Source organism: Haliotis asinina, chromosome 15, assembly GCF_037392515.1.
Source record: "Haliotis asinina isolate JCU_RB_2024 chromosome 15, JCU_Hal_asi_v2, whole genome shotgun sequence".
Lineage (NCBI taxonomy): Eukaryota > Metazoa > Mollusca > Gastropoda > Lepetellida > Haliotidae > Haliotis > Haliotis asinina.
In genome coordinates, this window is record NC_090294.1 from 49,632,866 (window position 1) to 49,647,259 (window position 14,394).

The window sequence follows — 14,394 nt, forward strand, 5'->3', positions numbered from 1 at the left end:
TAATTACCAAGCGTCATTTATCATTTTCTTTCTGGTTATGTTTGTTAGTTAAGAAAAGATAAAAAAACACATCGTTCTATTGAGTGTTTTGCAAAATTGTACAAAATGCATTTGCAAATTTTACATCTTTGAAGGATGACTAGTATCTTAGGAAATTAAAGTTCCCAGAGTCCTTCATATAAATTCAATCCTGACTTGGAATTAGTTGGTAGTGCTTTTGAAACTTAACAGACAAATCCAACCTTGTGAAAAATATTGTCAAAGCGATGGTTCAAAATTGAACTCGATTATGAGAAATAGTTTTCAATTGCTTAGTCCGTTTAGTCATTTTGACCAACCTTCCATTATTCGGATCACCACTAATTTCTACACAATGGCAATTATTTATTTCATAATATCCTTCTATTAGTTCTCTCTACCATAAGGCTGCACAGAAAAAATTATATGTTTCTAGGGCACATTTTTTTCAAAAGTGACGAGGGTGGTAGGACTTTTGTCATAACATTTTACGAAAAAAATTTCCCGGACCTTCACGGGTCGGTGAATACTCCTTCAGAATAACATATTATTGTATCAAAAGTTTTGACTGGCTGACCAGACTGTCAACAAAATGCCTGCCTCCCAGCACATGTGATCACTTCAAGAAAACATTTTGTGTATGCGGAAGTCTCGATGATCGTCAGATTCACAAACCAGGTCTGAAACAGATTTATTACATCTTCTTTTAGATATAAAGCCCTTCTTTTCTGAGTTCTGCACAAGTTGACTTTCAGATACACAAAAATATTGATGCACGTATCGTCTAGCTGTAGAAAGAGTGATCTAAATTCATATGGTTTTTTTTTAATAGTTCATTAGAAACTTTTTTCAAATCATGGAAGAACGGGTTACGACAGATGTCTAATACAAGCGGTCTCCAGTTGCCATCTAGTCTTGTGTTCATAAATCCATGCTTGCTGTTGATCATTTAATGATGTATGATCAACAGACGATCTTGATTATCGATGGCAGTTTTACAGGTCAATTCCCAACACTTTTAACTAGTAAGTATTACAATTCTGAGCAGATGGTAATATAGCAGCCATTGTATAACCTTGTATTATGATTACGGTATTCAGATGCGTAAAAACATTCGGTGTTTGCTTATTACTGCCTGTCCCATGACCTACATTACTTACTTGCTGAGAGTCATATCTGACAATTAAATGCGAACATTTTCTTTTTACAACCACAGATTCATACGATCTTGCTTTTGCAATCGAAGTGTCATGTACCGCAGGAAGCCAAGAGTGACAAGACAAAATGTATCATACCAAAATATCCAGTAACGTACGCAACTGCTACACTTTCATCAATTATTATATCAAATATATATATTTAGAATTCATTCATTGTAGTAACATGATAGTACAATATATCAGTGTTGGAAATAGATCTCTAAAACCATAATCAGTTATCAAAGAAAGCTAGCATTCTGTTGACAGTCTGACCAGCCAATCAAATTGCTTGTTTCAATCCTATATTATTTTTTCAGGAGTATTTGTTGTTTTAGACTGAGTGAGTGAGTTTAGTTTTACGCCGCACTCAGCAATAATCCAGCTACATGGCAGCAGTCTGTAAAAAATCAAGTCTGGACCAGACAATCCAGTCTGGACCAACAACCTGAGCATTGATATGAGCACTTGGGAACCGATGACGTGTCAACCAAGTCAGCAAACCTGACCATCTGATCCTGTTAGTCGTCTCTTACGACAAGCATAGTCGCCTTTCATGGCAAGCATGGGTTGCTGAAGGCCTATTCTACCCTGGGACTTTCACGGGTCTGTTGTTTTAGAACCACCTTTTCATGAAAAATTACATTTGTGAAATCTTGCATATTCAAACTTACAAGTAAAACTGCCTCCACAAGAAAAAAAATGCCTGCTCCCTCAGCAAGCTATAAATAGACTTGACTTCTTGTACTACGTATGTGATCGCAATCCTACATGGAGGCATTTACTAATCTCGTATTAACACCAGTTGTCTATGTTATTTAAGAAGATAGAATACAATGATATCCTCTGAAATGATTGTGAAATGATCAATATACCGATTATTTGATCAATCGATGTACTACAACACTGTATAATTATTGTTCAAGATATATATTCTCCTGATCATGGAATACAAATTATTTGGAGTTACATTAAACCATGGCTCCTTTGCTTCAGACTCCCAAACCAGTTAAAGCCCGGACCAGAACTACTTTCTAGACAGAAAACAAGTAATTTGCAGTTGACATTTATTGGGGAGAATTTCCACTTTCATGTTTTGGTGGGGTATTTTTTCACTTGAAGTGGATATTGATGGTGATCTTACACTGAGATGAACACTACTGTCTGTGAGCTTGATAGGAGTTAACATGGCAGTTTTAACAGTTTTTGTTAAGTTTGCCAGGACACTCTAGACACTTTAGCGCAAGCATTCTCAATGTACTAACAGACTATATCTTCATCACTGCTTAAATTCATCATAACTTCCATATCTAGACCTATTTGTGAAGATGAGGCCAATGTCACTGTCAACTACGTGTGCGTTCATCACCGTAAATGTGCTCTGACCAAAGTGGCGATACACATGTGCATGTAGAGACGTATTCAGAAAACAAATAATCACTCATGTCAAATGGCCCAAGCAAAACCAATAGCCGTCTGAAACAAGAATAATTAATTTTTAACGGTCCCATGCAACCAAAAAAATCAAATAATTAAAACACAGTTATGACTTATTCATGACATATAATAGACATTGTTGATTATGAAAAAAAAAAAATGATTAGCGTACAATTGCGAATTAAAAGTGCAATATTTTGTACTTGGGCATTCTTTCCACAAAGCAAAGCACCTGGGAGACCAAACCCGATCAGAACAGGTGGGTGTGCACTCAAGTGTAACAAAGACTATTCACTGGCTGGCTCATTTGCCAATATGCGGAAGACTGTGTGGGTATAGAGAGATGATCTGTTTGATTTGCTTTTCAAAAATATGGTGAGTAAAAAGAAAGTAAGATTTTCTTATGGATAACAACTTCTTTCATTGTATGTGATGTGATGTTTCAGTATGGATTCATGTGCCAATATCAAGCAAGCATGATAACAGTACAAGAATCCATATCGAAATGTTGCATCATATACAATTGAAGAAGTTGTTATCCATAATTGTAAACCAAAACTTACTGTGTTCTGTAATCTGATTGGTTGAAAAACATGATTAAATGGTATTAGATTCCCGGAAACTGAAAGACTATTCACCGCGTATTGACACGTAAACAATTGTTTTGTTGTGTCATCAACAGTGGTGACATCATTCAAATCATATTGCAGGGATAAGAATGGAAATTTTCATTTACAGCTGAAAACTAGTCGGGGGTCTGGGGATTTTGGCATTTTACACACTAAATATGGCTTCTAAAATCAATATTAACACTGTATATATATTTAGACGTTTCAGAAAAATGACCCTGGGGATGTAAAAAAACGCGGATTTCCGCGGATCCGCGGAAATTTCTCATCCCGGATATTGTGACGTAAAGTTAGAATGACGTCACAAATGAGCAACTCCAGATGCTACCATGGGAACCAGCTGAAACGGCCATCTGATGACACTTCACTGCTGTGTCCGTATTCGATGTAAACGAGTGCAGACACTAAAACCCCTTTGGTTTACTTTTGTATTTACAATGTCGATAAACATCATGTGTTGGCCAATTTCCGGGTGTTATTGAGTATTTGGAGCACGGGAATATTTCATTTGAAATTTCCGGCTGACGCCGTTGGTTCCAAATGCATTCCCGTGCTTCAAATACTCAATAACACCCGGAAATCGGCCAACACATGATGTTTACCTCCTAAATAATGTACATAGAGATGTTGAGTTTTGTAAATACATGCTCTTTGTATTTCTGTTCGATCCAATCAGCAAATATTGAGATGGTGAACTGCTTCGTAGCTGGAAACTGTCGTTCATCCAAGTACAAAGCAGAACTTTAAACAGACAATCTGGGTTTGCACTTGTTTCCGTCCAATCTGGGCATCAAACTGCATGTGCTCAGTGACTCGAGCTGTACATTCCATACTGTCACCAGCAGACAGGCAGGCAGACACATAGGTGTCAGTAAAACAGACACTGATTTCTGTCAGTGACAGAGACAGCTTGTCACATTCAACGTATCAACATGTATTAAACATTAAAACCAATGTCAGCGTATAAAACTGAGTCTAGCACAACAAGAATTAGAACTGAAATTGTTTATTAACAAGTCTATTGATGTTTGATTGAAAGATTCCTATTTTGATATTTAGTCATCTCGGTTGATTTGACACTTTTGACTCGGAACAATACACAAAATAGCTCTTATTGCTCACCCCTTGAAAATATCACTGATTAATAAATCTACAATGCTACTACACATTGTGTAATAACAATGCACGCTTAAGGAACTATTTGCACTCAGTCATGTGACCAAAGTAACGAGATCAAAACAAACTGCATGTAATAACATTATATCAGAAAAATAATATGTTGGTTGAAGTCTGTTTTTCATAACCCCTTGTTTATTATTGAGGAAATTAAATTAAATAGACAAATGTGGACAGTCTTAAATGAAATGGATTCATACGCGGATCGAGCACCCGTAATGAAGGCATAATGCATTCTTTTTGTAAAATTAATTCTGAAATATTATTTTGCTAATGTTGGGCGAGTAAAAAATAACATACTAAACAATGTACCATTTAACACCATATTTATAATGCGAGTGGATGATATTTTCTTATCATATTACTTATTCCGTATTTTGTATAATGTGAGCATCATCCTAGACCAGCATTATGGCGAGGGATGACAGTATAACCAAGAACAGTAAACAAATACGTTTAGGATTCAGTTTGGTTTTTAGGTATTTAAAAGGAATAACTGAAATAGTACACAAACTAATTTTAATAGTCACATATGGAAACTTAACACATTTAATTAGAAGTCTACCAAGAGGTACCTATTACAAAGAATGCTTCATAAATATTTGCTTGTCGACTTCTTAATTTTCAACTGCCACAAGAGGAATCTCAGGGGCCGAATCTCACTTAAGACATGAAATACGTTTTGTCCTCCTTCACAGCGTTCTCTCACGGAGGTGAATTTGGTGTCGTAGAGAGATCGATCTGTCAAATATTTTCTTGTAGAAAAAAGTTGCCTGAATAATATCGGACATCACACACCTGGTAATGGTGGATTAAACGTGTAAGTTAGTTCAGCAAGTGAAATCAATGAATGACACATCGTGTCTTCCCGTCCTTGTGTATTTGTCCATTCCTCACACATGAAAGACGCCTTCGAAGAGTAGCCATTTTGTTCCCGACGAGAGATTCGGCGAGAGAAACTCGAAGTTTGGCAGTTATTCTTTTGAAGGAATAGCAATGCGGGCCCTACTTAATAGGTTTCTTTGACAGTTCATACTCACAGCTTTGTGTAGGAGTAGTTTTGATGTATATTGATCATACATTCACCTTCTCAGCGAGGTAACCGTATCATCCTTCTCTCGCGTTCACTTTTACGCACGAGTCACCATTCATTTGGTTGGCGGGGAAGAGTTACTTCCCCAGTCAATTTGCGGACCTCTGTGCGGGACTCGAGTGTAACTCGAGACGAAGTATAGCCTACTTATTGATTTTCTTTCTCGTGACAACCGATAATTTTGAGCATTACATGCTTTCTGAATATGTTTATGCAGAGCCCATATATGGAGAATACTAAAATTCTGTGTCCCGTGTAGTACCATTTTCATGAAACGAGTGAGTGGCGAAAGCGAGTTAGATACCAATACAATTCACGAGTTTCATAAATATGGAGTAACACGGGACATAGAATTTTAGTATTCTCCATATATGGGCTCTGCATAAACATATTCAGAAAGCATGTTTATTATTTTACTTATTACTTGCCAAAAAGTATCGAGTAAAATATTTCTTTCCTAAGAATTCAATAAGTGTGGTGACACTCAGCTTTCCGCGAGTCAAGCAAGGTCTAATACTTGACATGGTCAGAATGTTTGAGAGTCAACTGTTATCGACTTGGAAAGAAATGTGGAATAACGAGAATTTGGTGCGAACGTGTGCAGTTATTAAGAGATACGTATGCTGTTTTCAATGCATACCGATAACATGGGTAGTTCCAACTGAAATCGAACGTGCAGATAAAGTAAGGATCCCATTGAAGTTACAGAAACAGAATTTACATTCTGCAACATTTTGGGGGACAGATGACATCTTCCGACCTTTTTTTCAGTTTCTTTGTCAATCTTTACCAAGTCTAGACCAGGGTATACGGATCTTAGAACACGACAACAGTCTTGGTTATATAAGATAGCTTCCATAGCGATATAACGCTTATAAAATACCTTTGTTTGCTATTTAGATATACCCGTGAAGGTGCGAGACCTGCTCCATGTGGACTTCAGTAACCAAGGCATATCGTAAGAGTTGACCAACGGGATCGAGTGGTCAAGCTCGCTCACTTGGTCTACACGTGCAACGTATCCCAATTGCAGAGAACGATGACTCGATTGTTTACAGGCCGCCGCCATATAGATAAATATTGCTGAGTGCGGCGTAAAACTAAACCCGTGTATTCATCTACACATAAATTTAAATAAACTCCAGAATTTAATCAAAGAAGAACTATGTAGATAATCCTATCAGTGATAGACATGTGCGTGATGGATGTTTACCCATCGTCATTTTCGTACCGCCATATGACTGGAATATTGCTGAGTGCGGCGTAAAACTATTAAACTCATTTTCGTCAGAGTGCTTCTCTGGGTGCGTTGAGAGTGCGCTAACGTGTCGAGCGTTACAGCAGGCGCAACAAACGCAGGGAACAAGGTTGCATAGTCGTCGGCAGCTCAAGTTCTAACAGAATCAGTTCAACAATCACGGGGTAAGCCGAAAATAGGTCAGGGTGTTACGGCTCGTCTTTTCATCGCAACTGCGCCTGATACACCTGATAACAATTGTCAGCATAGTTTCGCGTGCCTCATGTTTTCATAGTATATACATGATATTCTTGAAATTACGTTCCTTCAAAAATATTTTTGGACAACGAGTAGTGAGTGAACCAGTTGAGAGATTTTACATATCTTTGAACGAATTACTGAGAATGCGGTTGACAAGGCTCGATTATTGAAAAGTGTTACGGTAAACTGTGACTCTAGATAACATCGCTGATGGCGATATCAAAAATCATAGCTGTAGACTATAACCTGAACACCTGTATTGAGAATTTGTCGTTGTTATTCGGAGAAGGGGTAGGTGAGATCGGCCTATATGCTATCTTGTCCAATCATAACAATTACAATGCCGCTCTCTCTTCATAAAAACATGGTATAACATATTATATTATTATACACAGTTAACCACACCTTTTTAAAGACACTACTGGCTAGCGCACAGTTATCGCCGCCCGCCAGTTATTTCCAATGCATCAGCATCACACGTGCTCAGTTACGGTCTGTTACAATTCCTGTATTTTGTCCCCACGGTATTTGACAACAATATAGGACAGCGAAAGCAAATTCTTCACAATAAGCAACAAAGAGAAAAAATAAAGACAAAGCTATGAACCCCATAAATTTTTCAAACTTAGTTGGGGAGGTGTCCCACGACCTATATAATAGCAAGTTCACAAGTCATCGATTGTTTCATTCCCTGTCAATCAACTGTAAAACATACCCCACTCAAATACTCTCACAATCACTTATTTCGAGGTTACTGTGTGATGTAAGTATGTGTTGTATTTCACAATTGGCATGAGCGTGAATTCGGAATGGCGGTAACTATTACACTTAAGTGTGTGAAAACATCTATTTATACTGCCATGATGCCCTTCCGTGGCGTTATATTGAAACATGATCGGTGGCTGGACACATAGCTAATTATCTATCATAATAAGCTCTGTTTCATTAATGTAACGAATAGCTGAGAAAGGTTTATAAATACCGCTTAAATTTGGCGAAAACTGTTCGCTATCCCGTAGTTTTTCTTTCCAGAATGTGTTCAGTACTATCCGTTTCTTGGCTCCCCAGATAATGATATATAATTAAAATCTTGTACCTTCATGCTTGGTAATTAGTGTCAATTGTGATGTAAAATATATAGTTTATAATTACTGGTATACACAGCTGAAACAGAATAGTGAGTAAATGTTGGTGTAAGTGCCATCAGCAGGGAAAAGAAGAGAGAAAAAACACGATTTATAAGGGTTTCTGTTCTACTTTAGGCTGCTGTTTTATTATGATACTGGGGCGCGATTGGATTCCAGACTGTTCCTTAATTAACCAGAGGCGACTATTAAAATCGGCCATTGTTCACCTTACGCCGTTACGGAAACGGACGAGGTGTTCCGATAGATATACTCGGTACTTCGGTTGTGTGAGACCAGGTTAGTTTGGCCCTGCGGGCTGGCAGCTGACTGAAATTGACCTTGAAATCCAAATCCAATTTATTATGGCTAAGGAACTGACCACTTTGAAGCACTTTTCCGTTAGAAGTGCTCATGCGTCCTTTCATCTAACATGCATTGTGAGTCAAACAAGTTCATGACTTGTACCGGAAGCGGTAATTGTTAGAAGGAATCCTGGGCAGTCAACTTTCTGTTCAGTCTAGGTAAATTTGGTCTCGGTGTATTTCGTTACACTCCACCAGTGTAGCGAAAGGTACTGAGGATAAGTTTACTTAGACTGCTTTCAGTTCTGACAAACACTATACCTGTAGCTTAAGTCTACTGTGTCAACAACTTACAACTTTTTTCATAACAAAAGAGCATAGTCGTTCTAAGATTCCTAAGAGGATTAATCATTTTGTATTAAAGCTGGTTGATGCAGTTTCAGACTGGCATGACCCTGAGCAGAGACGTGATGATATCATTATGGGTCATTGTAATTATTATTGATTGGCTGGCATATGTCATTGTGTCTCAAGTCGGTGCTCATGATGTTGATCACTGGGTAGTCTGGTGCAGACTTGATTATATACAGACTGCCGGCATGTAGCTGGAATATTGCAAATCTGTGGTCAGTGATGTTGTCAGTCCAAGAGGGAGAGTTAAAATCTTTCGGTACTTTGGAAGGACCATTAAGAAGTCTTTTTAGTCATGATATTATATATATTATTATATATATTATAATCGTTTTACTTCTAGCACCATGAATATCACCCTGGAGATCAGGACAAACATTAGTATATAGTGGTTTTTTCGGCCTATTTTCATCTGTGAGCCACACTCCATTTACGTTCTTTTGATTACAGACATCTGTCTGATCATGTAGTTTTCTCGTCTTGGAAGTCTAAGTGATCTTAAGACTTAATGCATCTGTCACTTATGCAGATGGTTCCTCAAGCAGGAGCAACTTGGAAATTTTAACTATAAATTGTATATTTTTATACTTATCCTATCTCACGATTTGCACTTCTCTCTCTTGCCTCGATGCTGAGTAGAACGAATTAGAACTTTCCTGTAGGCCTCTCTTGTCCATATACCCGTGTTGCCCAGACTGCTCTCCTTACAGGACGGGTCCCTTAGCACATGCAGAGCATGCAGCATGCTCCCCTATCTACCCATGTGACTACCTCAGAGTGATCATTCCACGTCTTAATCTGTGTAGTGGGGAGGCTGGGTGGGCATACATCACGTGAGATAGGATAAGTATATAAATATACAATACAATTTATAGTTAAAATTTCCAAATTTTTAAACTTATCTTATCTCACGATTTGCAGTTATCCCACGGCAGGACGGCGGGTAGCAGATTACCCTATGTCTCAAAGCACTGACAGTATTACTGTATAGGCTAATGAGGTCGCATCCAACTAGCATAGAACCTATACTAGTGGTTGGTTCTCCTGAACCCCTTGGCTTACTAGACGCCATCGCTCCAAAGGAGTGGGTACTCCTGAGCAATGTGGTGTTCGGCCGCAACCCTCGCATATGCAAGGAGACGCAACTTGGCGAGTCATCTCACTTCGTTGCGATTTATCAGAGTACCCCCATAATCAAAGTCTTATGACTAGTAATCGAGCCCGTGCCTGCTTCGATACAGCCCCCCCAGACCCCATCACAAAGAGGGGAAAAGGAAACTGAACCGGAAAGCTCACAAGTTTAACGTTCAGTACCAAAACAACACCACATGGCTTCCACTACTTACCACAGTAAGACCACAAAAGTGTGCTAAGGAACTTAGGAGCTATGAACGCTATGAAATCTGTAAAGGAAATCGGGAATTACTCACTACACTGACGTGATTGCTCTGAGGAATAGAGGTCAGCAAGCGAGATTGTTGAACTTGTCAACATCGCAAAAACAGGATCTAACTACTGTAGATCCGTATAGACACTAATAGCAATCACCCAATAAATTGAGTAAAGAGTTCAATTCCAAGGAGAATACAGAACAAAATTCAGAAACAAAGTTCAAAATTTTATTCAGTATGTACACGAGAAAGAAAGCATAAACGCACTCTTCCTCATCTGACAACTGCTGCTGGGCCAAGACAAGGGGTCCGAACTGGTGAAGACCTTGGACATCAGTGACCGATAAATCTTTCAGATAATGCGAAGAAAACACTGTATCGGAGCACCAAAAGCAACCCTCCATGATGGACGTCAAGGAACAGTTGCTCTGAAGATCCATCGTAGAGGCTAACGCACGGGTCTCATGAGGATTGCATGCTGCTGGGAGTGGCAGTCCAGCAAAAGCATACGCCCTCGGTATAGTAGCACGCATCCAAAAAGATAAGGTTGTCCGTGAAACCTCAGCCTTGGATGTAGATGACAGCGGGATGAACAGCCTCTTACGAAGACGACGGCGATCTTGGGAGGCAGCTAGGAAGATCCGTAGAGCTCTGACAGGGCAGAGAGATAAATCTTCCACATCATCAGGCCCAAGAATCGTTGACAAAGGGGGAATAGTAGAAAGTCTATCTGGTTGTCCTGGTAACTGTTTTTTTTGACAAAGTCCCAATGCAATCCCAGAAATAATCTGCCATGCCTTTTTTGTTCAAACTGCACACGATTCACATCAAGAGCATGTAACTCTGAAATATGAGCCACTGTAGCCAATGCTACTAAAAAGAACGTTTTGAACGTTATCTGTTCAAACTCCTTATCATGTAGTGGTTCATAGTCAGTGGACACTAAATGACGGAGGACAACTGACAAATCCCATGGAGGAGGTCTGAACTTCCTTGACTGGTCAGCAAGCCTGAACGAGCGAAGCAGAGACTGGAGCTAGGGAGTAGTAGACACCTTTGTTCCAGTAGTTGTGGCAAGAACCGAATTAATGGCAGCCAAATAGGTTGACAATGTAGTACCTTTAAGCTTCCTTGTAGTTCGTAAAAGCTGTAGAAATCCTGCAACAACTTGAGGTGATGCAGTGATAATGTTCAAAGTTCTTCCATTTATTGTCATACAATGATTGAGTTGAAGTCCTGTGTGCAGAAGTTATAGCTGCAGGTACTCTGTGAGAGTAACCCTTAGCTCTCAGAGATTTCTGTAAATGCGTCATACGTGCAGATCCAGGGTCTGTGGTGACCCGTGGTGCACGTCTGAATGAGGATGATGAAGTAAGTCATTGTGGGCGGGTAGCGGCACTGGATTCAGTTCTGCTAATTGCTTTAGATCGACGAACCAACTTCTTGGTAGCCAAAAGGGTGCAACCAAGACCAGACGAATCTTGCTGGTTGTAAGTAACTTCTGAACAACTTTGGGAAGTAGAGCCGGGGGAGGAAATGCTTAGGCGTTCAGTCCCTCCCAAGATATTGCTACGGCATCGTGGTCCCACGCCTGAGGATCCAGAATAGGTGATACGAACCGTGGAAGCTGATGGTTGTACCAAGTGGCGAATAGATCTACTTCTGGTTGAGATACTGGGTAAATCATTCACTGAAATATCAGAGGCAGTAACATCCACTCTGTTGGTGACAGCCGTTTGGGATGAGACAAGGCGTCGGCTATGACATTCCTCACTCCAGGAATGTGTCGGGCTCTTGCCACAATGTGAAGAGAATCGATTAGGTGGTAAAACCGAAACGTCCACTGAAGCAGAGCTGCTGACCCTGTCGAGCCTTGATGGTTGATGTTACATACCAGTGGAAGACAGGTTACCAGTTGATGCAACTGGAACTGAACTTGACGTAGTCGAAGGTTGACATTGATTCCAAGTTACTGTAATAGCCCGAAGCATTGTATTTAAATCTGGCCCTTGTGAGGAATCCTGATTAGGGGGCCATGATTCAGGTGAAATTGTCGCACCCGTGATATGATCTGAATCAGTTTGACGTGATGGAGAGCGACAGTCCCTGGAACTATACTGGATGGGGAGCGAACTGGTGAAATCAAATGAACCGTAGCATGTTGACTAGTTGGGGAGACAGAAGGATGGGATGACCTAACTCGATCTGGCGATATGTATCGATTAGTAGAGCCTGACTTAACATCCCGATGGGATGACCTTGGGCGAGCAGGTGAACCTGAACGCTGAAGTGATCCAGACTGGGAAACAACCCCAGAACGCTGATGCAAATCACATAAGTGGCTTGAATCGGGATGAGCAAATGAATCACGCTGATGAGGCAAACCAGTTCGTGTAGCTGAATCAATTCGATCCCATGACTCACTTCGTCTAGAAGCCGTGGTTCGAGAAACTGCTTCAGTATGATTAAGTGAAACCGAAAGGTGGACTGAACTGGTTCGGCGATATGAAACATCATGAATAGGTAAACCAACCTGTACATGGTGAATTGATTCATCCTGGTGAATCAGTTCTGTGATGTGAATCCAAACGGGAGGAAGTGCCGATACCACCATTTGAATCAATACATGTTTTGGTACGATCAACAGAAACAGACTGATGACCAACGCCACTCTGCTGGGGTGAACATGACCGCTCAGTCGATCTACGAGATGGATTCAAAGCATACCTGTCTTGGAGAAACGGAATTATTTGTTAATGCAGGTGATGCAGATCGGTGAACCGAAGCGACTGTTGTCACGCTTTGAGATGAACCAGAGGCCCTAGAAACCAAAAGAGTAGACCACAGATCGGGGGAGACAGTAGATACTAAAGGTTTATCCATAACAACTACCCTAGAGCCGGCTGAGACGTTGACCCAGGTGAAGAATGCGTCCCCAAAAGCTTCCGAACATCTTCCGAAAGGTAAGAATCTGAAGAAGCGTAAAAAAAATCCTCCGTCTCGGGGAGCGGGGATTTCAAATGATGAACCGTGAAAGTAGGACGATCCAGGCTTGGTTTCTTGGTAGGAGTGGGGCCTTGGTCAACAAATGCATTCCTAGCTCTATCTGCAATCCTACAAGCACAAACCCGCCTATAAGCCTTGAAATCTTCAGTTGATAAACCTGCACACTTCTCACAACATTTCTCCCAAGAACATTGACCCACACAATCAACACACGATATGTGGGGGTCCAAAGTCGAAAAAATAATTTTACACAGCGCAAAACTTATGCATCTTGTTTGGAGGATCTGTTTTCCCCATAATACAAAACAACTCAAACTCTATACAAGAACTATGATATGTCCACTCTGTCGTGCGACAAGAATAAGAATGATCAGTCTGAGGTAGTCACATGGGTAGATAGGGGAGCATGCTGCATGCTCTGCATGTGCTAAGGGACCCGTCCTGTAAGGAGAGCAGCCTGGGCAACACGGGCATATGGACAAGAGAGGCCTACAGGAAAGTTCTAATTCGTTCTACTCAGCGTCAAGGCAAGAGAGAGAAGTGCAAATCGTGAGATAGGATAAGTTTAAAAATTTGACATTTCGCCTTGAAAATGCCCTCTACAGAATCTCGTCCATCGCTTGTATCACCTGAGGACATATTTTCCGCCCAAATTCTGCACTCAGTGATGTCTTTCCACCTTTGTTTGGCATCTTCTTTTCTATATGGATCACTGACACCAAGCTCTTCCTCCTCTTCCTCCTCAAACTGTCCCAGTCTGTGTATGACAGGCACAACGCTGTCCTGGCAGAGAACAAGAACGGAGGTACATAGTAGTGTGCGGGAAAGTTATTAGACTTGATCATGCACAGTACTTTCCTCTCCATTGTCCTTGCTTGTGAGAGTGGTCAGTACTTGGATCCCCCTATGGTTTGATGGTACATGTACCAGGCTATCATCATACAATGGCTGATGACTGAGATCACTACAGAAGAACCCTAGTGGCAGTTATTGGTGCCTGAAATCGCCTAGAGTAAACAAATGGATCACTTATTTCTGACTTGCAACAGCTTGAAGCATTTATCACTCTTCCAAAAATACCATTTGCTCGACTGGAAGCAATAAAGAATG

The 14,394-nt window shown here is 40.4% G+C and overlaps 1 protein-coding gene across 1 annotated transcript in view; it reads right to left on the bottom strand.

Moving 5' to 3' along the window:
• Positions 1-5,610, bottom strand: part of LOC137266073 (uncharacterized) — a 47,479-nt gene extending 41,869 nt beyond the window's left edge. Inside the window, exon 1 of the mRNA XM_067801575.1 lies at positions 5,497-5,610. The gene's annotated coding sequence lies outside the window, so the exon portion shown is untranslated. The remainder of the gene's footprint in view (positions 1-5,496) is intronic.
• Positions 5,611-14,394: the final 8,784 nt, after the last annotated feature.